Source organism: Nomascus leucogenys, chromosome 8 (assembly GCF_006542625.1).
Source record: "Nomascus leucogenys isolate Asia chromosome 8, Asia_NLE_v1, whole genome shotgun sequence".
In the NCBI taxonomy this organism is placed as follows: Eukaryota; Metazoa; Chordata; class Mammalia; order Primates; family Hylobatidae; genus Nomascus; species Nomascus leucogenys.
This window is the reverse complement of record NC_044388.1, coordinates 42,490,885-42,512,784: the sequence shown is the minus strand read 5'-3', so window position 1 is coordinate 42,512,784 and position 21,900 is coordinate 42,490,885.

Here is a 21,900-nt window from a genome sequence, read left to right as displayed (position 1 = left end):
CAGTTTTATTGTTGTTCTTTTGAAAACAATGTGGGTTTTTCCCTCTGGTTGCTTTTAAGATTTTTCCGTTTTTTGTCTTCAGCAGTTTATCTGTGATATAGCTAGGTGTGTGTATGTGTGTGTGTGTTTGTGTCTGTCTAGCATGAGGAGAAATTCTTTACACTGTAGCTTGATGTTTTTCATCATTTTTGGAAAACTCTCAGTCAGTATTTGTTTAAAAATTGGTTCTATCCCATTCTTCTCTCCATCTGGGTCCCAATTACAAATATGTTAGATGTTTTTACCATGCCCCTATATCAATTACTTTTTTTTTTTTTTGAGATCCAGTCTCACTCTGTTGCCTAGGCTAGAATGCAGTGGGACAATCTCGGCTCACTGCAATCTTTGCTTCCTGGTTCAAGCAATTCTCCTGTCTTAGCCTCCTGAGTAGCTGGGATTACAGGCACCCACCACCATGCCCAGCTAATTTTTATATTTTTAGTAGAGACAGGGTTTTGCCATGTTAGCCAGGGTGGTCTCAAACTCTTGACCTCAATGGATTTGCCCACCTTGGCCTCCCAAAGTGCTGGGATTATAGGTGTGAGCCACTGTGGCCGGCCAATTATGTTTTTTCCCCCATTTTTCATTCTTTTGTCTCTGTTCTTTACTATCTTGTCTTGGCTATGTTTAATTTGCTATTGAACCCATCTATTCAATTTTTAATTTCAGTAATTTTATTTTATTAATTTTAAGATTTTCATTTGACTTTTTTTTTTTCTTTTTGAGGCAGAGTCTCGTCCTGTCACCCAGGCTGGATTTCAATGGCACGATCTCGGCTCACTGCAACCTCCGCCTCCCAGGTTTAAGCGATTCTCTTGCCTCCGCCTCCCAAGTAGCTGGGATTACAGGCACACACCGCCACGCCTGGCTAATTTTTTGTATCTTTAGTAGAGACGAGGTTTCACCATGTTGGCCAGGCTGGTCTCGAACTCCTGACCTCATGATCCACCTGCCTTGGCCTGACTTTTTTTTTTTTTTAAGCAGACTCCAGTTCTTTGGTAAAATTCTCTGTTCTTTCTTTTATTTCCTTGAACATATTAATAATAGTTATTTAAAAGTCTCTGTGTAATAACTCCAATATCTGTATCAGTTTTTTTTCTATTGCTTTTCCCCTCTTGGTTTTTAGTCATTTGATCCTATTTCTTGGCATGCCTAGTAATTTTCAATTGAAATCTAGACATCATGTGTGAAAAATTGTATTCTCTAGCTATCTTCCTTCAAAGGTTATTAAATTTTCTTATGGCAGGGAAATAGGGTATTCTCAGTTGCATGCTGATGCAATTGAGGATAGGTCTAGGAGCTTTGTTAGGGTTCATCTACCTCTAACTGTGCCTAGGGGATATTCCAAGATTCCTAAGGGTAGTCTTCCTTACTTCTGGAGCTTAACTCTCTTCTAGGGGCACAGTTCTTTAGCGATCTCAACTAAAATCCTCAAGTATTTTCCAAGTTCCTTCCCCATTGATGGGCCTTGAACTCCAACCTCTGACTCCCTAGCCTAATGAGATTTCTGCAAGCCTCTCTGATACTCTGCCTTCAGCCTTTATTGCTCCACATCATAAAATGGCAAGTAACATAAAGGAAAAATCAGAGCCAAATGTATGGCTTACTTCACTTCCTTTATCTATGTACTCTTGTTCCCACCAGTTCTGCCAAACTCTGTTGCTCTCTGATGCTTTTGCACAATTGTTTTATGTATTTAATCTAAGCATTACAGTTATCAGTGGAATGGTTGTTTAATATTCCCACACTTAAAAAATAGTTTATCACATGTACATGTTTGTATAAGCAATTTCTTGCTCTTGATATTTATAAAAAATGATTGCTACAAACTGCAGAAAAAAATTTAAAAATGAAAGAAATGGTATCATATTGTTTATTAGTTTTGTATTGCTGTATCACAAATTATCACCAAATCTGGTGGCCTCAGACAATAAATATTGATCTTACAACTTTTCGTGGATCATGAACTTGGCAGTGGCTTAGCTGTGGATCATGAACTTGGAAGTGGTTCTGGCTTGGGATTTTTCATCGGGTTGAGGTCAAGATGTTGGTAGGGGCTACAGTCATCTGAAGTCTTGACTAGGGATGGGGGATCTTCTTCTAAGGTGGCACACTCATGTGGCTGGCAAGTTGTTGCTAGATATTGGCAGGAAGACCAAGTTCTTCTCCATGTGGGCCTCTCTGCAGGCTGCTTAAAGGTCTTGAGGACTAGTGATTGGCTTCTCTTCTGTCTCTCTCTCTTTCTCTCGTTCTTTCCTTCTCTCCTTCTCTCTCTCTTTTTCTTTCTCTCTCTCTCTCTTTGTTTCTTCAAGGGTGTCTCACTCTGTCACCCAGGCTGGAGTGCAGTGGTGGCATCTCAACTCACTGCAACCTCTGCTTCTTGGGTTCAAGCAATTTTCCTGCCTCAGCCTCCTGAGTAGCTGGGATTGCAGGCACCTGCCACTACACCTGGCTAATTTTTGTATTTTAGTAGAGATGCGGTTTTGCCACGTTGGCCAGGCTGGTCTCAAACTCCTGAGTTAAAGTGATCTGCCCGCCTCAGCCTCCCAAAGTGCTGGGATTATAGGTGTGCATGAACTACTGCATCTGGTCTTGACTGGCTTTTCTAGAACAAATGATACAAGACAGTAAGGCAAAAGTGGCAATATCTTTTTTTGATTTAGTTATGGAAGTAACATACCATCGCTTTTTCCATGTCAATAGGGCCGCGCAGTTGTTCATGCTAAAGAGCACTTTGGGAGGCCAAGGCAGGTGGTTCATTTGAGGCCAGGAGTTCAAGACCAGCCTGGCCAACATGGTGAAACCCTGTCTCTACTAAAAATACAAAAATTAGCCAGGCGTGGTGGCGCGTATCTGTAGTTCCAGCTACTTGGTAGGCTGAGGCAGGAGAATCGCTTGAACCTGGGAGGTGGAAGTTGTAGACAGAGGAGATTGTGTCACGACACTCCAGCCTGGGCAACAGAGTGAAACCTTGTCTCAGGGAAAAAAAAAAAGTCACTACGTGAGATATAGTGGCTCAGACCTGTAATTCTGATGCTTTGGGAGGCTGAGGTGGGAGGATTGTGTGAGTCCAATAGTTTGAGACCAGACTGACCAACATAGTGAGAGTTTGTCTCTACAAAAAAATTAAAAAGAAAATAAAAAAAGAAATGAGTCACTAAATCTGGCCCACATTTAAGAAGAGGGAAATTAGTCTCCATCTTTGGAAGGGTAGGGTGTCAAAAAATTTGTAAACACCTCTAAAAATTACCACGTATTGTATGTAGATTCCTGGGATTTGGTTTTTTAACCAACATTATGTTTCTAAGCTTCCTCCATGTTGTTGCAAGTAGTTATAATTCATCTATTTTTACAACTGTATAACATTCCACAGTATGAACGGATCACAACTTCTCCCATTGTCTTGTTGATGGTCATATGGTTTGTAGAATCATTTTAAAGAAAATACATCATCTTAAGCTTCTTGAAATCATTTCAAATAATTAATTCTGTGGTTAATTTGAGTCTGAAAAGCAAGCCAGTACAATGAGTTCAGACTGCACTGGTAATGGACATTTCAACGGTGTAGGTACTAGAACGTGCTATGAATAGTCTTTCCCTGTTATGCCTTATTCTGTATCCCTCAAGAAGACCATTAACATTTCAGAGCTATTTGTTTGCAGTTGTTTTGGCCACGGAGGTAAGTAGCTGGTCTCGCAATGGGGACACAAAAATCAGGAACTGGACTGGACCAGCTCATTCTCCATAGAGTGAAATGGAGGCAGCATGATAAGACCAGGTTGAGTTAGTCTTTCCCTTGCAAGCCATGGATAAGATTGGACTCAAAACAGAGCAAGCTGGTGCCTGTGTGTATTTATAGTTTCCTGGGAAACAATTCCAGCTCTAGAGCCCATGTCTATCACCTGAAGTCCTTCAGACAATCACTCAAAGTGGCTGAGTGCCACTTGCTGTTTTGCTGGTGCATGAGCATCGGCAGAGGAAGCAGTGTGGAGAAGTGGAAAGAACACAGACTACATTCAGACTGACCTGGGTTTGAATCCTGGCTTTGACACTTACTAGGTTTTTACAATGCGCAATTTATTTAACTTCTTTCATCTCCAGTTTTCTCATCTGCCAAATGGACATGTGCTATGGTTTGAATGTTTGTTACCTCCAAAACTCACATTGAAATTTAATCCCCAATGAGGGACTATTAAGAAGTGGGGCCTTTAAGAGGTGATCGAGTCATGAAGGCTCTACCTTCCTGAATGGAGGAGTCCATTCATGGATTAATGAATTAGTGGGTTACCATGAAAGTGAGGCTGGTGGCTTTATAAGAAGAGGAAGAGAGACCTGAGCTAGCATGCTCAGCCTCCTCAGGACCCTGCAGAGAATTCCCACCAGCAAGAAGGCCCTCACCAGATGTACCCCCTTGACCTTGTACTTCTCATCCTCCATGACTTTAAGAAATAAATTCCCTTTCTTTATAAATTATTCAGTTTTTGGTGTTCTGTTATAAACAATATAAAACAGACTAAGTCAGCATGCTGGTACCTTCCTTACTGGTTTCTTGTGAGGATTATATGCCAGATTTTATTGAAGATGCCTAGGATGATGCCTGGCAGTATTAGATATTCAATAAAAGACGGCTTTGTGTCATTGTCATCATCATGATTGTCACCATGCTTTGGAGATAAGTATGACTCTAGGCCTCTCAGGGGGTCCGGAAATCTTTGCTATTCTGCTATTCAGTGTGGCAGGTTTGTATCCTTGTGCAAGTCACTAGCTTATTCCTGTTTCCCAAGGCTTGGCCATTGCATTAGGGATTTTTTTCTTAAAGAGGGAAGGGGAAGGGTTCTACCTAATTAGGAATACCGCAGTCAGATTTAGTTCAAGGCCTGCTGTAAACCTATAGGCAAATGCTTATGGACTGACAATCAATTTGAAAAGGAAGACATGTTATATAGCAATTTGCACCAGGGAGACCCAAACATAGCAAAATATTCTCATCAGTGCTACAGGGCTTAAAGCTGTCATTGAATTTAGCTGACTTTTAAATGCATTAATAGATGATGTATCCATGGGATAAGAAGAAGACAGTGAGTTTAGGGAGCCTATTAGGTCCTAGGGAGATCAATTAATGGTGGGCCATCAGCTTCGTTTTGTGCTTTATTTCAAGCTAGAGGGTCTGATCAATCAGTTTCTTACATGACTCTTTATCATTTGTTGGTTATTTATTTATTTAACATTTATGAAACATCTCCATGTGCCTAGTACACTGTGTTAGGTGCTGTGGGGGATACAGGAAGATCTATCTATCTATCTATCTATCTATCCATCCATCCATATATCTATCTATCTATCCATACTCTATTTACTATCTATCTATCCATCTATACATCCATCCACCCATCATCTATGTATCCATGCATCTTGCCATTTACACAAACACACCACTCCAAGAAGCATTGAGTTCAATGAGTTCCTTTATATGGTTTATATATGTGAAAGCAGCTATAAAACAACAAATAAAGTTGGTGAGGTCATAAGGCCATCAGAGATATGCCAGTTAAATTTTACAGGACTTCAGGAGAGAGAGAAAGTATTACCTGTAGGTAGATTGCATGAAGCCTCCTGGCTGGTCTTGCTGCTTCTATTCTCACTCCTCTCCACTTAATTCTGCATGTCATTGCTGTTCTAATCATTCCAAAACACCAATTTCAGCATATCCTGCTTTTTTTCAAGACTCTGAATTTTCTGTTTCCAACTGTGCTGATTTCAAAGTCCCTTTCAGATTGTTCTATTATTTCTACCTCTTTAGATATGATTTCTTCTTTTTTGGAGATAGGGATGGGGGTGATGTGGGGTTTGTAAGTCACCCGCCCTGGTTTTGGACTTCCTCATATATTTTGTGATTTTGGCACGAGTGCACCTTCCCCTGGGAATGTTGTTTGTGGAAATTGTTTTCCTGTTCACATCTTGTGTTGTGGAGGCCTGCCTACGGGGCAACCGTGCTTGCCTCAGCCTAGGGCCTATGGGTTCCTGCACTGAGGGTTAACTTGAATTAGGGTTTTCACCTTGAGAGGCAAAGGACTTCTACATGTGGCCTTTGAGCTGTACCCTGAGCTGATGAACAAGGACATTCTAGTTCCTGTTTATGGATAGCCTAAGGTCTACTAGTTTCTGGTTTCATTTAGTGAACCTAGCTCACGTTGTAAAGCCATAGGGCCTGTGACCTTGACTTGGCATGAAAACCTCAGGCCTTGTGGCTTCAGTTTTTATTGATGCCCTGGGAGTTATATGCCGATAACTCCTTAAATCTGCATCTCTAGTCCTAACTTGACCCCTGGTCAAATCCCAGAGCTGTAGGTGCCTAGATCCAACCGCCTGTTTGTCACCTGCATTTGGCTATCTTATGGCCATCTCAGATTTAACATGGTCAAAACAGGACTACTGATTTGTTACTATGTATGTTAAACACACCACCATGACATATATATATGTATAAACACTTATAAGTGCCTGTTATACACAAATCAGCCTCATGGCTGCTATCTCGTGTATGCTTTATCTGTGTCTACATTACAGCTGTATGGATCTATGTACCACACAGTGTGTATGTGTACGTAAAGCACAGCTTCACTGATTAACCCAGATATGCTTTGCCTAAGATATTCCAACAATCTCAAGATTTACAAGAAAGTGCTTTTTAGATAACAGTAGCCCTGACACTAAGTGCCTCCCTCTTTATTACTGCATTCAGTTATCCCTTCCTTTCTTGTAAGCTGTGGTCCTGCTTCACTTCAGACAGAAGAGGAAGCAACTTTCACAGCTGTGCCCCAAATCCAGAGTTTTGAAAAGTGTCATCCACAAATAACATGCATCAAGATCACCCAGGGTACTTGTTAACAAGAGTGTTTCTCAGACTCTCCAAAACTAAACTTTCTGGGGATAGAGCCCAGACCTGTCTATTTTTAACAAGTTCTTCAGGCTATTCCTAAGTGCACTGTGGTTTGGGAACCACTGTTGGAATCCTTTTTCTCCTTTGGCAGAAATCCAAATCCTCCTCCTTCATCTAAAACATTTATGGAAGAGACCATTCTGAGAAGCCCAGGAAAGAGGGAGATGACTCATAGCCACCCCTACCCATGCCAACATTGCCTGGAGAGCCAGGGGGACCTGGCTGGGCCACACTGAGTGCCTGCATACATCTTGCTGAGCTGTTGCATTGGGCCATACTTGAACTTTCCAGAACAACAATTGCTACTTTAAAACATTTCTCGGTTATTTTTGTCTTGTTGGTCTAAACACATACAATTCAGAAGAGGATGATGAAGCTTAGGTATCATTATAGGTTGGCCAACTGTCCTGGTTTGCTTGGGACTGAGAGGTTTTCTGGGATGCAATAGGGCCAAGACCAGGAAAGTTCTGAGCCAACCAAGATGAGTTGATCACCCTAGCAAACATGTCTTGCAAACCAGTTTATGAATTGAAAGTAAATACATTAGAAAATAATAGTTTTGAAATCTACATGGGTTATACAATAAGAAGGAAGACTAATTTGGGATTAAGCATATTTTGAGATAGTTCAGATTTGTGGCAAAGGATTGAACAGTTCATGATGCTGAAGGATGAGAGGTTTCTCGCATCCTTTAATAAAGGCTTTGTATCCACTGTGTTGCATGGGTGGCCACTCTTTAAGTTGTATTGTGTTTGACAACAATGGTGGAAGGTGAAGGATGCTTATTTCACAGCTCTGAGAGGAGGCTGCCTTTTTTGTTTTTCTCTTCTCTTCTGTTTTCTTTTCTTCCTTTTTTTTTTATTTGAGATGGAGTCTCACTCTGTAGCCCAGGCCAGAGTGCAGTGGCATGGTCTTGGCTCACTGCAACCTCCGCCTTCCAGGCTCAAGCGATTCTTGTGCCTCAGTCTCCATAGTAGTTGGGACTACAGGCACAAGCCACCACGCCTGGCTAATTTTTTTTTTTAATTTTTATTTTAGTAGATACGGGGTTCCACCATGTTGCCCAGGGAGGTCTCAGACTCCTGAGCTCAGGCAATTCACCCGCTTCGGCCTCCCAAAATGTTGGGATTACAGGCATGAGCCACCAGACCCGGCCGAGGCTGTCTTTTCTGACCTATCAGTGGGTTGTTTGAGATCTTGTTGCATATTCCCAAGTTGCATTGAGAGCACATAAAGTATCCTCCCTGTTGGGAGTGGAAGAGGTGGTGGATGGCACTCACACTCTCTACTCAGCACTCTGTGGTCAGATTTGGTGGCTGGGGTTTTTTCTCTTGTCCCTTTCAGCATCTTTTCCAGAAGAGTTGACTTATCTGCTCAGCAGGCAAGGCAGTGCTTAGTGCCCAGTGCCCATAACACTTTTAAGGATCTGGGGAAATGTTTTAGTTTCCTTAAAATGATGACGAAAAAATCTTTTAGGTGGAGAGAATGTTTTTGTGCATAGCATTAATACATTCATCTTTATACCAAGTGCAATCATAAAATGCTTTTTAATACAACATTTATTTATTTAATTGTTTTGAGACGATGGTCTTGTCATGTTACCCAGGCTGGACTTGAACTTCTGGGCTCAACCTCCTGAGTAGCTCGGACTACAGATGCGTACCACCACACCCACCTGGCATGATATGAACATTTAAACAAAAATTTTAATAAGGATTAGTTTTTGTTCATAAGGAAAAGGGCCCATGAGGGCAAGTGCTTAGGTTTCATAAAAGTCATAATGGAAGCCCAGGGTGACAGCTGTCAGCCACTGTGGGCTGGGGCAAGGAGAAAAGCCTGTGGGAGCAGCTTCTTCCTTAGGGGTTGGCTGAGGGGAAGAGCATGGGAGGGCATTTTGAGACCTGGACCTGTGGGAGCAGAACGGATGAGCCTGGGAGACACAGGCCGTGTGACGTGCCTGGAAGATGAAGTGTCTGCAGAGGAAGATGTCAGTCAGGTTCACTTGCAAGCAACTGGAACAGAGTGTGCATTCTGACATCACAGTGGCTGTCTTCCAGCGCTACTCCCTGGGGTCCCGTGGCAAGGGGGTTGTCATTCTTTAGTATACATTCTCCTCTTCTTCTTTTGGCATGAAGCCCCTCTGTTGGGTTGAATTGTGTCTTCTCCAAAGATAGGCTCAAGTCTTAACTCCTGGTACCTGTAGATATGGCCTTATTTGGAAATAGGAACTTTATAGACGTCATCAAATTTAAGATGAGCTCATACTAGATTGGGGGTGGGGCCCTAAATCCAATGGCTGTTGTCTTGATAAAAGAAAAGATTTAGATACAGAGACACAAGGGCCATATGACAAGGGAGGCAGAGACTGTAATGATGCAGCTACAAGTCGAGGAGTGCCAAGGATTGCCAGACACCAGCAGAAGCTAGGAAAGAGGTATGTGGGACAGTTTCTCCTTCAGAGACTCCTGAAGGAATCAACCCTGCTGACGCTTTGATTTCAGACTTCTGGCTTCTTGAACTGTGAGAGCACAAATCTCTGTTGTTTTAAGCCACCCAGCTTGTGGAACTTTGTTATGGCAACCCCAGGAAACCAATCCACCACCTAAATTATGCTTGGCAACCAGCCACCCAACAGAAAGACTACATTTCCCAGCTTCTCTTGCAGCTAGATAGCTGTGTTTTCTTACTAGGTTCTAATTACTGGGATGTGAACCCAAGTCATGTGTGCAACTTTCTAATTGTGCCTTTAAACAGAAGGGAGGGGTGGTGCCTTGCCTTTGCTCCTTCCTCACTCTTTCCAATCTTTCTGGCTGGGACGTGTGTGTAATGGTGGAGCTACAGCAGCCATATTAGATTGCAAAATGGAAACCTCATGCCAGGCAGTCAGGGGTGTGTGCTAGGAGGAACCTGGGTTCCTCATCTTGCAGAGCTGCCCTATTGCCTTGGATTTTTTATACTTGAATTCTTATGTGAGAGAGAAATAAACTACCATGTTAAACCACTATTATTTTGACACTTGTTATAGCAACTGAATGTTTTCCCTAAGTCATGTGATTCTCCTCTATATGCCAGAGCTCTGCTTCTTTGTGGCTTCTCCCAGGTATTGATATTTGAAAATGACATCTGGCTCCACTGTCAGGAGGAACAGTGTTTTGTGTTTTTAAAAAGTATTAGTTTTATGAAGATGGGAACAGATTGTGTTTAGCCTTTTCTACCCCACCCCCTGACAAAGCTCTTCCATGCAATGGGAAACATCCATGAATGGGCCAGGGCCAGGGGGAGGTTGCTGCCAGGATAAATCTTCCTTATGGGGCTTGAATATGCAACCTTGACCTCAGAATCTGCCAAGTTCACCAGGCTCTGCCTTTCACTCAGCAGATTCCTAGCCAGATTTGGGTGCTCTGGCATCTTCTAATTCTACTCCTGCCAGCACAGGGGGAGGGCAGGGGAATAAGGTGTCCTTTTGCTGTTTCCAGTCACCAGCTCTTCTTCCCTGGGAGGAGGAATGCCCTTTACAGTCTTCTTGTGTGCAGTGGGGCATTTCTTCTTGAAAATGGTTCGTTTAATTTTTCCATGGGATGTATCAGTGAAGCTTTGCAGAGTAAGACTTGTAAAGTGTGTGTGTGTGTGTGTGTGTGTGTGTGTGTGTGTATTTGGGTGGGGTGGTGGACAATGGGTGAGATGTGGAATGGGATGGAAAAGATCTACCATTTACTGAATATCATCCTATTTTTGGCAAGTGCCTTACCAGACATTACACCCTTAAATTCTCCAGACAGGCCGGGCGCGGTGGCTCATGCCTGCAATCCCAGCACTTTGGGAGGCTGAGGTGGGCAGATCACTTGAGGTCAGGAGTTGAGACCAGCCTGGCCAAGGTGGTGAAACCCCGTCTCTACTAAAATTACAAAAATTTGCTGGATGTGGTGGGGTGCACCTGTAATCCCAGCTACTCGAGAGGCTGAGGCAGGAGAATTGCTTGAACCTGAGAGCCGCAGGTTGCAGTGGGCTGAGATCGCACCATTGCACTGGGTGACAAGAGCAAAACTCCATCTCAAGAAAGAAAAAATTCCCCAGACAATCATGAGAGGTAGAAACTATCCTCCATATCTTAAACATGCGAGAACTGTTACCCACATGCATAAACGGGGACACACATAGGTTGATAGCCTGTAAATGGCGTTTGACTTCAAACCATATTTGATTTCAATGAATTTTTTCCATACAAATAAATTACACCCTTTGTTTTGTCTGTAAAGCATAATAGAAAAGTAGAAATTCTATAAATATTTGGCTAATGTGATATGGAACTGGCCATTCAGGAAATATGAGCAAAAGAATTCTCTTTGACGACTTGCATTGTTTAGGTGTCTCATCCTCACAGAGAAGTCTACCTCTGCCCTCTCAGCCTTCCTCATCTTCTGGTATCATAAACAAAGACGACAACAACCATCATATTGCTCTTGTTGTGTTAAAGAACATTGATCTCCAAACCAACGAAGTTAGTGAAAGTTTTTGTTTTAACCCAATGAAAGTGTTTTTGTTTCCCTGTTTCCTAATAGTTCTTTCAATAGCGAAGCAAAATTTGAAATTAACATTCTAAATTGTCTTTATCCTTTTAAAATCTTATTTCTATTAAAATTAATTTCATTACACAAAAGCTTGAATTAAGCATTTCTCTTTACTTGTAGATTCTGTCTGCCAATTTGCATGTGGGCCAACCCATGTAAAAAGGAAAGTTTTTTTTTTCTTTTAAGTAACATTCATTTCCTAGTTTAAAAATTAACAACCAACCAAGAATAGCATTCGAGTGCATTGCCTTCTTATCTTTTCCCTATAATTAAAAATGTGCAATATAATTGTGATGAAACTCTACATTTTTTATCTTCCCACTTCCCACCCCTCACACGTACAAATGGGCCCGTGTATGGGTTTAACTGCACACACACACACACGCACACGCACACGCACACACATACACGCACACGCGCACACATACACGCACATGTGCACGCACACACACACACACACACACTGTCCTCTAACCATAAACTACTTCTTTCTCCTGTCTTTTGTGCATTGCAAATTGGCAGGGGGACAGTGAGGAAAAACATTCTCCTCAGGGCCATCTTCACCTTGCACTGGTGTTCTGATGTCCCAGGGGAAGGTTGAGAAATAGCACCCGTGAGTTGCAGAGGGAAGGATGTTGCTGCCCGTAACTCATAACTTCTCCATTGCAGGAGGGACCCTGGCTCCACCCTGGCTCTATCTGTTCTTGGATTGTGACAGAGCAGCCCCCAAAGCCTGCAGTTCTTTCCTCTGGGTGTCATAAAGCATTTCAGTGGACAATTTGATCTTTTTCATTTTGCCTGCCTCACCCATGCAACCCCTCTCTGCTCACTTTCAGAATTTCAGAACAAAGCTCTTGGGTCACACAGTTAAGTGTTGGAAAGAATAACCAATTCGAGTGACTTAAAAAAACAACTTTATTGGCTGGGCTCAGTGGCTCACGCCTCTAATCCCAGCACTTTGGGAGGCCGAGGTGGGCGGATCACCTGAGATCAGGAGTTCGAGACCAGCTCGATCAACATGGACAAACCCCATCTCTATTAAAAATACAAAATTAGCTGGGCGTGGTGGCATATGCATGTAATCCCAGCTACTCAGGAGGCTGAGGCAGGAGAAGCGCTTGAACCTAGAAGGCAGAGGTTGTGGTGAGCCGAGATCGCGCCATTGTGCTCCAACCTGGGCAACAAGAGCAAAACTCTGTCTCAAAAACAAACAAACCCCAAAATTTTATTGAGGTATAATTTATTTATCATAAGATTCACCTATTTTAAGTGTATAGTGGGATGAGTTTAGTAAATTTATACAGTTGTGCAACCATCACTAAAATTGTTTTAGAACTTTTTCTGTCCCCTCAAAAGGTTCCCAGGGACCCATTCACAGCGAGTCTCCACTTCCACCCCCCAGTCCCGGGGAACCACTGATCTGCTTTCTGTCTCTATTGATTTTCCATCTTTAGAAATATCAGATAAATGGAATTATATAATATTTACTTTTTTTTCTGAGTCAGATTCTCACTCTGTCACCCAGGCTAGAGTGCAGTGGTGCCATCTTGGCTACTGCAACCTCTGCCTCCCGGGTTCAAGTGATTCTCCTGCCTCAGCCTCCCAAGTAGCTGGGATTACAGGTGTGTGCCACCATGCCTGGCTAATTTTTGTATTTTTAGCAGAGATATAGGGTTTTGCCATGTTGGCCAGGCTGGTCTTGAACTCCTGGCCTCAGGTGATCCACCTGCTTTGCCCTCCCAAAGTGCTGGGATTACAGGCATGAGCCACCTCACTTGGCCAATATTTCCTTTTATGCCTGGCTTCTTGCACTTAGCATACTTTTTTAAGCTTCATTCATATTGTTGCAGGTAACAGTAGTTGGCTCCTTTTTATTACTAAATACTATTCCATTATATGGATATACCACATTTTGTTTATCCATTCATCTGCTGATTAACATTTGGGTTACTTCCACCTTTCAGCTATAGTGAGTAATGCTGCCATGAACATGGATGTACAAATATTTGTTTGAGTCTCTGTTTTCACTTTTTTGGGGGTATATACCTAGAAGTGGAATTAACGAATCCTACTGTAATTCTATGTTCATACATTACGTCATTTTCCACAGCTACTGAGCCATTTTACATACCCACCAGCAACACACTAGAGTTCCCATTTCTCCATATTCTCATTAACATTTCTTATTTTCTGTCTTTTTGTTAGTAGCCATCTTAATGGGTATAAAGCAGTATATCATTGTGGTTTTGATTTGCATTCCCCTAATAATTAGTGATGTGGAGAATCTTTTCATATGCTTATTGATCACTTGTTATCTTTTTTGGAGAAATGTTTATTCAAGTCCTTTGCCCATTTTTCAACTGGGTTGTTTGTTTTTTTGTTGTTGAATTGTAGGAATTCTTTGCATATTCTGGCCCTTATCAGATATATGACTTGCAAATATTTTCTCCCATTCTGTGGGTTGCCTTTTCACTCTGTTGATAGTGTCCTTTGATGCACAGAAGTTTTTAATTTTGATGAAGTTTAACTGATCTATTTTTTCTTTTATTGCCTGTGCCTTTGGCATCATATCCAAGAAATCATTGCCAAATCCAACGTCATGAAAGTTTTCTCCTAAGAGTTTTATAGTTTTAACGCTTATGTTTAAGTCTTTGATCTATTTTGAGTTAATTTTTGTATACAGTATAAGGTAAAAGTTCAACTTGATTCTTTTGCATGTGGATATCCAGTTTTCCCAACACCGTTTGTTGAAAAGACTGTTGAATGGTCTTGTCATTGAATGGCTTTGGTACCCTTGTCAAAAATCATTTGACCACAAACCTGGACAACATAGTGAGACCCTGTTTCTAAAAAAAAAAAAATTAGCCCAGTGTAGTGGTGCATGTCTGTAGTCCCAGCTATGGGGGATGCTGAGGCAGGAGGATCAGTTGAGCCTGGAAAGTCAAGACTGCAGTGAGCTATAATGGTGCCACTGCACTCCACCCCTGCAGCAGAGTGAGACCCTGACTCAAAAATTAAAAAACATCATTTGACCACATATGTGGGGATTTATTTTTGTGCTCTCTGTTATAGTCCACTGAGTGTCTGCCTTTATGTCAGTACCATACAATTTTCATCACTTTGGCTTTGTAGTACATGTTCAAAGGAGGAAGTAGGAGACCTCCAACTTAGTTCTTTTTCAAGGTTGTTTTGACTAGTCAGATATTCCATATGAATTTTATGGTAGATTTTCCTAGTTTTGCAAAAAATGTTGTTGAGATTTTGATAGAGATTGCATTGAATCTGTAGATTGCTTTGAGTAGTATTGAGATCTGAACAACATTAAATCTTCCAGTCTGTAAACACAGACTATCTTTCCAATTATTTGTGTCTTCTTTAATTTTTTTAACAACATTTTGTAGCTTTCAGTGTACCAGTCTTTCAGCCCTTTAAATTTATTCCTAAGCATTCTATACTTTTTGAGGTTATTGGAAGCGGAATTGTTTTCTTAATTTCTGTTTCAGATTGTTCATGGTTATTGTATAGAAGTGAAATTGGTTTTTGTGTTGATAACTTTTTTATTTTAAGAGATAGGGTCTCATTTTGTCACCCAGGCTGGAGTGTAGAGGTACAATTATAGCTCAGTGCACCCTTGAACTCCTGGGCTCAAGTGATCCTCCTGCCTGAGCCTCCAGAGTGGCTGGGATTATAGGTGGGAGCCACCACACCTGGCTGTTCATAACTTTTTTTTGAGATAGAGTCTCACTCTGTTGTCAGGCGTGATCTTGGCTCACTGCAACCTCCTCCTCCTGGGTTCAAGTGATTCTTGTGCCTCAGCCTCCCAAGTAGCTGGGATTACAGGTGTGCACCATTACACCCAGCTAATTTTTGTATTTTTAGTAGAGATGGGGTTTTACCATGTTGGCCAGGCTGGTCTCGAACTCCTGGCCTAAAGTGATCCACCCACCTTGGTCTCCCAAAGTGCTGGGATTACAGGTGTGACCCACCGTGCCTGGCCAATAGCTTTTAAGACATTGATCCACCATCATCTGACATCTAGGTTTTCTTTTGAGAAGTTTGACCCATTTTGATTCCTATTACTTTTAATGTACCTGCTCCCTCCACCCCCATCTTGACCCACGGAAGTTGTAGGGATCATTTCTTTATCTTTGATGTTCTGAGATTTCACAGTTATATTCCCTGATGTTGGCTTTTTCCATTCACTAGAACAGTCACTTGGAGTACTCTCCATGTCCTTTAATTCTGGGGAATTGTATTTAATTTTTTCCATCAATAACTTCCTTTGCACAATTTTTCTCTTCTACCTTTATAAAATTCTTGTTATTTGGATTTTAGCTCTTTGTTATTTGGATTTTAGCCCTTTGTGCTTACACCAGATTTTTATATCTCTTCCACTTTTATTTTCTATTTTGTTGCCATTTGGTCATAATGTGTGGGAGATTTCCTTAGCTTTTAATTTTAATCCTTCCGAATAATGTTATTTTGGTTATTGGTTTAAATTTGCAAGAGCTCTCTTTCTTGTTTTCAAGCTGGGCTTTTTAATAGCATTTTACTTTTGTTTATGGATGAAAAGTCATCTTATCTCTCTGAGGATATTATTGCCTTGTCTATTTTCCTTCCAAATTCTTTTTCTCCTGTTTGTTTTTGATCGTATCTTCTATGAGAATATTTCCTCAAGGGTCTGATGGTCCTTGGCCCTGTGTCCATGCTTAAGTGGAGGCTGTTTGTGTGTAGGGGAGGCCCTTCCTGGGGTAGATCAGGTTATCACTGCATCCCACTAGTGTTAGTATGTGAGGGTCTTTTTCTTTCTACCCTGGAAGTGTCATACAATCTCCTGCTCCAGAATTCCGGTGATGCGTGTGAGGGTGTTCTCAGCTGCTTGCAGCCCAGAAACAGAGCAGGAAAGGGCCGGCAGTTTCATGTTTCTCTATGTAAAGAATGAACTTTCACCAAATTTCCCTATTGTTACTGTTGTACTATCTTTACCTTGCGCCTGTCCTTTGGTGATCCCATTTCTCTGAATTCAGAACCTCTTCAGTTTACTTTTTTTTTTTTTCAGAAAAAAAACTTACAGTTTCCTAGGGAAAGGTGGATGCCTGGATGCCTGCATTGGTGAAGACTCCTGGGAAGCCCACATGCTCCAAATATCGGCTTCCAATCATTTCCCTTCTTTTCACCTCAACTCCCATGACCACGGGGTTGTTGGCTGAAAGTTGGTAGATGAGCTTACGAGCTTGCTAACACCACACCATTTTGAATACATTGGCTTTGTATTTAATATCTCATGAGGCAAGTCCCTCCATGCTACTCTTAATTTTCTTGGCTGTTCTTAGATGTTTTGATATAAGTTTTTAAGACAATCACAAATATTTTAAATCTGTAGAATGGTTCGGATCTACACATATTTTGTAACAATTTAACTTCATGTCCCAAATAACTCTGTTGGGATTCTAATTGAATTCTTATTCATTCTTGCATCTCCAGTGCCCTGCCAAGGGCCTGGATCATGTTACGCTTTCAAAAAACATCTGTTAAATGGAAATAAACCTCTGATCTCAACGCCTATGCTTTTTCTATTACATGGTCCTGTCTGATTTGTGCTCAGATCACAGAGCCAGCTGGTAGCAGAACCAGAAGAACTCAGGCCTCGTAACTCACCAGTCAGTACTTTTTATACCATACTTGTACCCGTAAACCCATTCTTAGCTATTACACACAGCCCAGTATAAAGGCCAGGCCAGTGTGAACGAAAGGTGATAAAGCCACAGAAATGAAAGCATTTTAAAACCCTGAAGAAATCTCTCTGCCTGGATCAAACCTTCCCACTCCCATGCTAAGCTTCTGTGTGGGGTAGTAGGACAGGCAGGTGATGCCTCCAGCCCAGATGGATACATTTATGGTGGGGCAGAGGAAAGGCTATCAAGTTTATTTATGTTTTCCCATAGGATGGGGCCATATTTCTGTGGTATAAAGATGAGTGCAAAAGTAAGATGGTTTATCTGCCATGTCTGATCCATGTAGAGTTTAAGTAATAAAGTTTATTAGTGCCCCTGATTTAATATGACACATTTCCAGTGCAAATTACTCTGAGATCATCGTGTTCATAAAATATGACAGAAATCTTTTAAGTGTGAGCATAAGTTCTGAATTAATTTAATAACCCAGTCTGGAAAAAGGCATGTGGTTTAAAACATAACATTATGCACTGGACTCCTGCTTTCTCTTCCAGCCACTCCCATCCCCGTGCCTCTTTTGAAAAGCCCATCTTTGTGTCCAAGTCATCTGACCTCTTCTCAGAGTTCAGGATTTTACCTTCTCCAGGAGGTTAGTGTGGCTAAGGAGGGAGGATTTGTCCCTGTACCTGGGGGCAAAAGTTGGTTTTAACTCTTAATGACACCTGCCCCAAAGGAATGGACAGGAGCTGCCTTGAGAATAGTGCTTAGTCTCTGTGATTTACTGCCCTTTGGTGGGGCTGGGAGGCAGTGGGAGAGGAGGCATGGCATGGACATAACATTAGAGGGCTGTGGTTTTGGGGAACATGAACACCACCCCCTTTATCTTTCTAGATGGGGAAAAAATTATGGCATCAGGACACATGCCCCAACTGTCAAATGCACGTGAAATCCCTGTAGGAATTGTGAAGTGTAAGTTATGTTTCTATTTATCTTGTGGCAATGTAAAACACAACACACACACACACACACACACACAAACATACATATGCATACACACATGCACAAACACATGCACATACATGCACAAATACACATGTGCGCACACACGCCCACTCACACACATGCAAGCTTTTATCAAGATAGAAAATGAAAATAAAGAAAAGCAATGGGCACTTTGGTCTAACTCAACCAGTGTGACATTTGGCCTTCTCATGACCAGGCCTATGACCATCGTGTCAAAGCAGCCTGCCCTCCACGTTCCTCCTCCTGCTTGGATGGTGCAGGCCTGGGCCTGCTACCTTGCCCACTCGCGCCCTGTGGGCAATTCTGCACAGTCCTGTCCCTTTCATGGACCTTAGGGCCCCACTTAGTGCTGTCTGCTAGGTAGGCGGGGACACTAGACCAAGGGAACCTCCTGAGACATGCTGTGGTGCCGGCCTCTGGTCCCTGCTTCAGCATCCATGCAGAGCCTGGAGGGCACCCTGCATGCCCGGAGCTAAGTCCCCTTCCCCGACTGTGCTGCCTGGAACACGGAACAGGGCAACATGCTCCAGGTGGATGAGCTCCTCAGAGGAAGCCGCCACCAGGTCAGAACAGGTGCTTTCCCGCAGCACCAGATCTCACCCGAGGGGCACTGCAGAGGGTGGATGCCATTCCTATTTCAGGTTTCCCTGTCCTCTAAGAGCTGCCAACAGCAAGAGCTCAGAGCAGGTTTTAACAAAAGGCCTCACATCATTCCTCTCAGGGGGAAGTCCGAAGAGTTATACCTGCCGTCTTCTCAACCCATAAGCAGGAGCTGTTGGAGGGGCCTTCACCACTCCACCTCCCACAGCAGCTCCATGGGCCGAGGGTTCTGAATCACTGTCTCCTCTGTGCGTTGGTTGGTCTGAATGCCCCCGCCTGGATTGCCTTTTTCCCTGTAACGAAACCTTCTGCTCCCTCAAAGTGGGACAGCTCAAGTCCCACTTCCTCCCTAAAACATTCACCCCAAAAGCAACCAACAATGTCTTTTCACATGTCTGTGGAGGGGAGGAGAGCTGCAGGGTGGTAATGACGGCTGACCACAGTCCCAGAAAGATTGTGCAGGCTGGACCTGGGTCTGCTCTCCCTTCGGAGGCCACCGCTGCCCCCAATACCTCTCCCAGTGTAAGACACGTGGTAGACAATCAGCCCTACACGAAGAATGACTGAACGTGCTGTGCATGTGTCCTGGAGAGGGGAGACGCAACACCATGGACCTGCCACACGAGGATTCCTCGCTGTCCAGGGGTGCTCTGGGAAGTGGTTGAAGTCATGGGCTCTGTTCCCAATCCTGGGCTTTCTCTCCTGGGGATGGAAGGGGAGGGCCGGTGTGTCAGCACCACAGGTCACACCATGTCACGCAGAGCCTCATTTGACTTTCAGGCCAGTGGCAACATTTTGTTACCTCCCTGAGAAGCTCCACTTGAAGATGACAATCTACATTTGCTTGTGTTCAAATAATGCATTCCAGATCAGGGCCAGCAGCAGCTCTGAGGCAGACACTGGTATTTACTGCATAGATAAAAACCCCCTTCCTAACAGAATGGAGATTTCTCAAGAACTAAAAATAAAACTACCGTTCCATCCAGCAATCCCACTACTGGGTATCTACCCCAAGGGAAATAAATCATTGTATAAAAAACAAACTGCACTCATGTTTACTGCAGCATATTCACAATAGCAAAGTTAAGGAATCAAGCTAAGTGTTCATCAATGAAGGACTGGATAAAGAAAATGGAACACTGCACAGCCACAAAAAAGAATACAATTGGCCAGGCACAGTGGCTCACACCTGTAATCCCAGCACTTTGGGAGGCCGAGGCAGGTGGATCACCTGAGGTCAGGAGTTCGAGACCAGCCTGGCCAACATGGTGAAACCTCGTCCCTTCTAAAAATACAAAAATTAGCAGGGTGTGGTGGTATGTGTCTGTAATCCCAGCTACTTGGGAGGCTGAGGCAGGAGAATTGCTTGAACCCAGGAGGCGGAGGTTGCAGTGAGCTGAGATTGTGCCCTTGCACTCCAGCCTGGGGGACAAGAGCAAAACTCTGTCTCAGAAAAAAAAAAAAAAAAAAGAAAGAAAGAAATCATGTCCTTTGCAGCAACATGGATGGAACTGGAGGCCATTATCCTAAGTGGAATAACTCAGAATCAGAAAGTCAAATAGTGCATGTGGTCATTCACAAGTAAGAGCTAAACAATGCATACACATGGACACACAGAGGGGAGTAATAGACGTTGGAGACTCCAAAGGATGGGAGGCTGGGAGGGGGGTGAGGGTTGACATATTACCTATGGGGTACAGTGTTCACTATTGGGATGATGAATACACTAGAAGCCCAGACTTCATCACTATGCAATAGATGCACATAAGAAATCTGCACTTTTACCCCCAAGTGTGTGAAAATTAAAAAATTAAAACAACAACAACAACACTTTTCCTGCATCCAGAAGACATGCTTTCAGGGAACTCCTTGGGAGAAGTCCCACCAACTCACCGGGTAAGGTCACCCCATTTTAAAGTCAGGGAGCCAAACACAGGGAGAAACTCCCCCTTCCACCTGCCTTCCACTCACCCTTCATCACCACGGGGTGACGGCACTGTGATGCAGACAGCATGGTTATTGGGTCCCCAGTTTAAGGACCACCTCTTCTCAAGGTGAAAATAATTTCCCAGTTTGAGTTGGACACATGATTCCTGCAGACTTGGATATTGAGGCCCAAGGCATTGGTCATAGGGTGATAGGTTTGGATCAGTGTCCCCACCAAATCTCATGTTGAATTGTAATCCTCAATGTTGGAGGTGGGGCCTGATGGGAGGTGATTGGATCATGGGGGTGGATCCTTCATGAATGATTTAGCACTGTCCCCTTGGTGCTGTTTTTGTGATAGTGAGTTCTCATGAGATCTGGTTGTTTAAAAGGGTGTGGCGTCCCCTCCTCTCTCTCTTGCCCCTGCTCTGGCTGTGTGACATGACTGTTTCCCTTTTACCTTTCCCCATGATTGGAAGCTTCCTGAGGTCCCCCAGAAGCTGAGCAGATGCCAGCACCATGCTTCCTGTACAGCCTGTGGAACCGTGAGCTCATTACATCTCTTTTCTTTATAAATTTCCCAGTCTCAGGTATTTCTTTATAGCAATGCAAGAATGGACTGCTACACAGGGAGAGCCCGCTGGGACACCAACCCAGGCTGCAGGCATGTGGATTCGCCCTCCCGAGGAGGTGTTCCTGTTTCCAGGTCCTTGGCTTCCCTGCCTGTGAACTTTGTGTGGAAGTTGGGGATGGTCACTGGGTGATGGAGCTGTGGTGCATGCTGCAGGACACCTTCTCTCGTCCTCCCTCTCACTCCAGCACTGTCCTCATGGCCTGTCCCTCTCTACAACGGCTCTTGCTGCCCTCTGTGCCAGCAAGATGGACAGTTTCTTCTTTGGTGTTCCCTCTTCTAGCTTCATTGTTTTATTCCTATCTTTATTGCACTTGTCTGCCTCTATCCCTAACCTGCGATTCCTCCCAGCGAGGCACAGTGTCATAGTTAGCTCTGTGTCCAGTGCAGTGCTCAGACCTAGCAGGTTCACTAAGTATATGAATAAATTGATAAATATCCATTGCTGCCCATCCTTCAAGGCCAACCTCACTTTCTATGGCCGTTTGTCCAATTTTT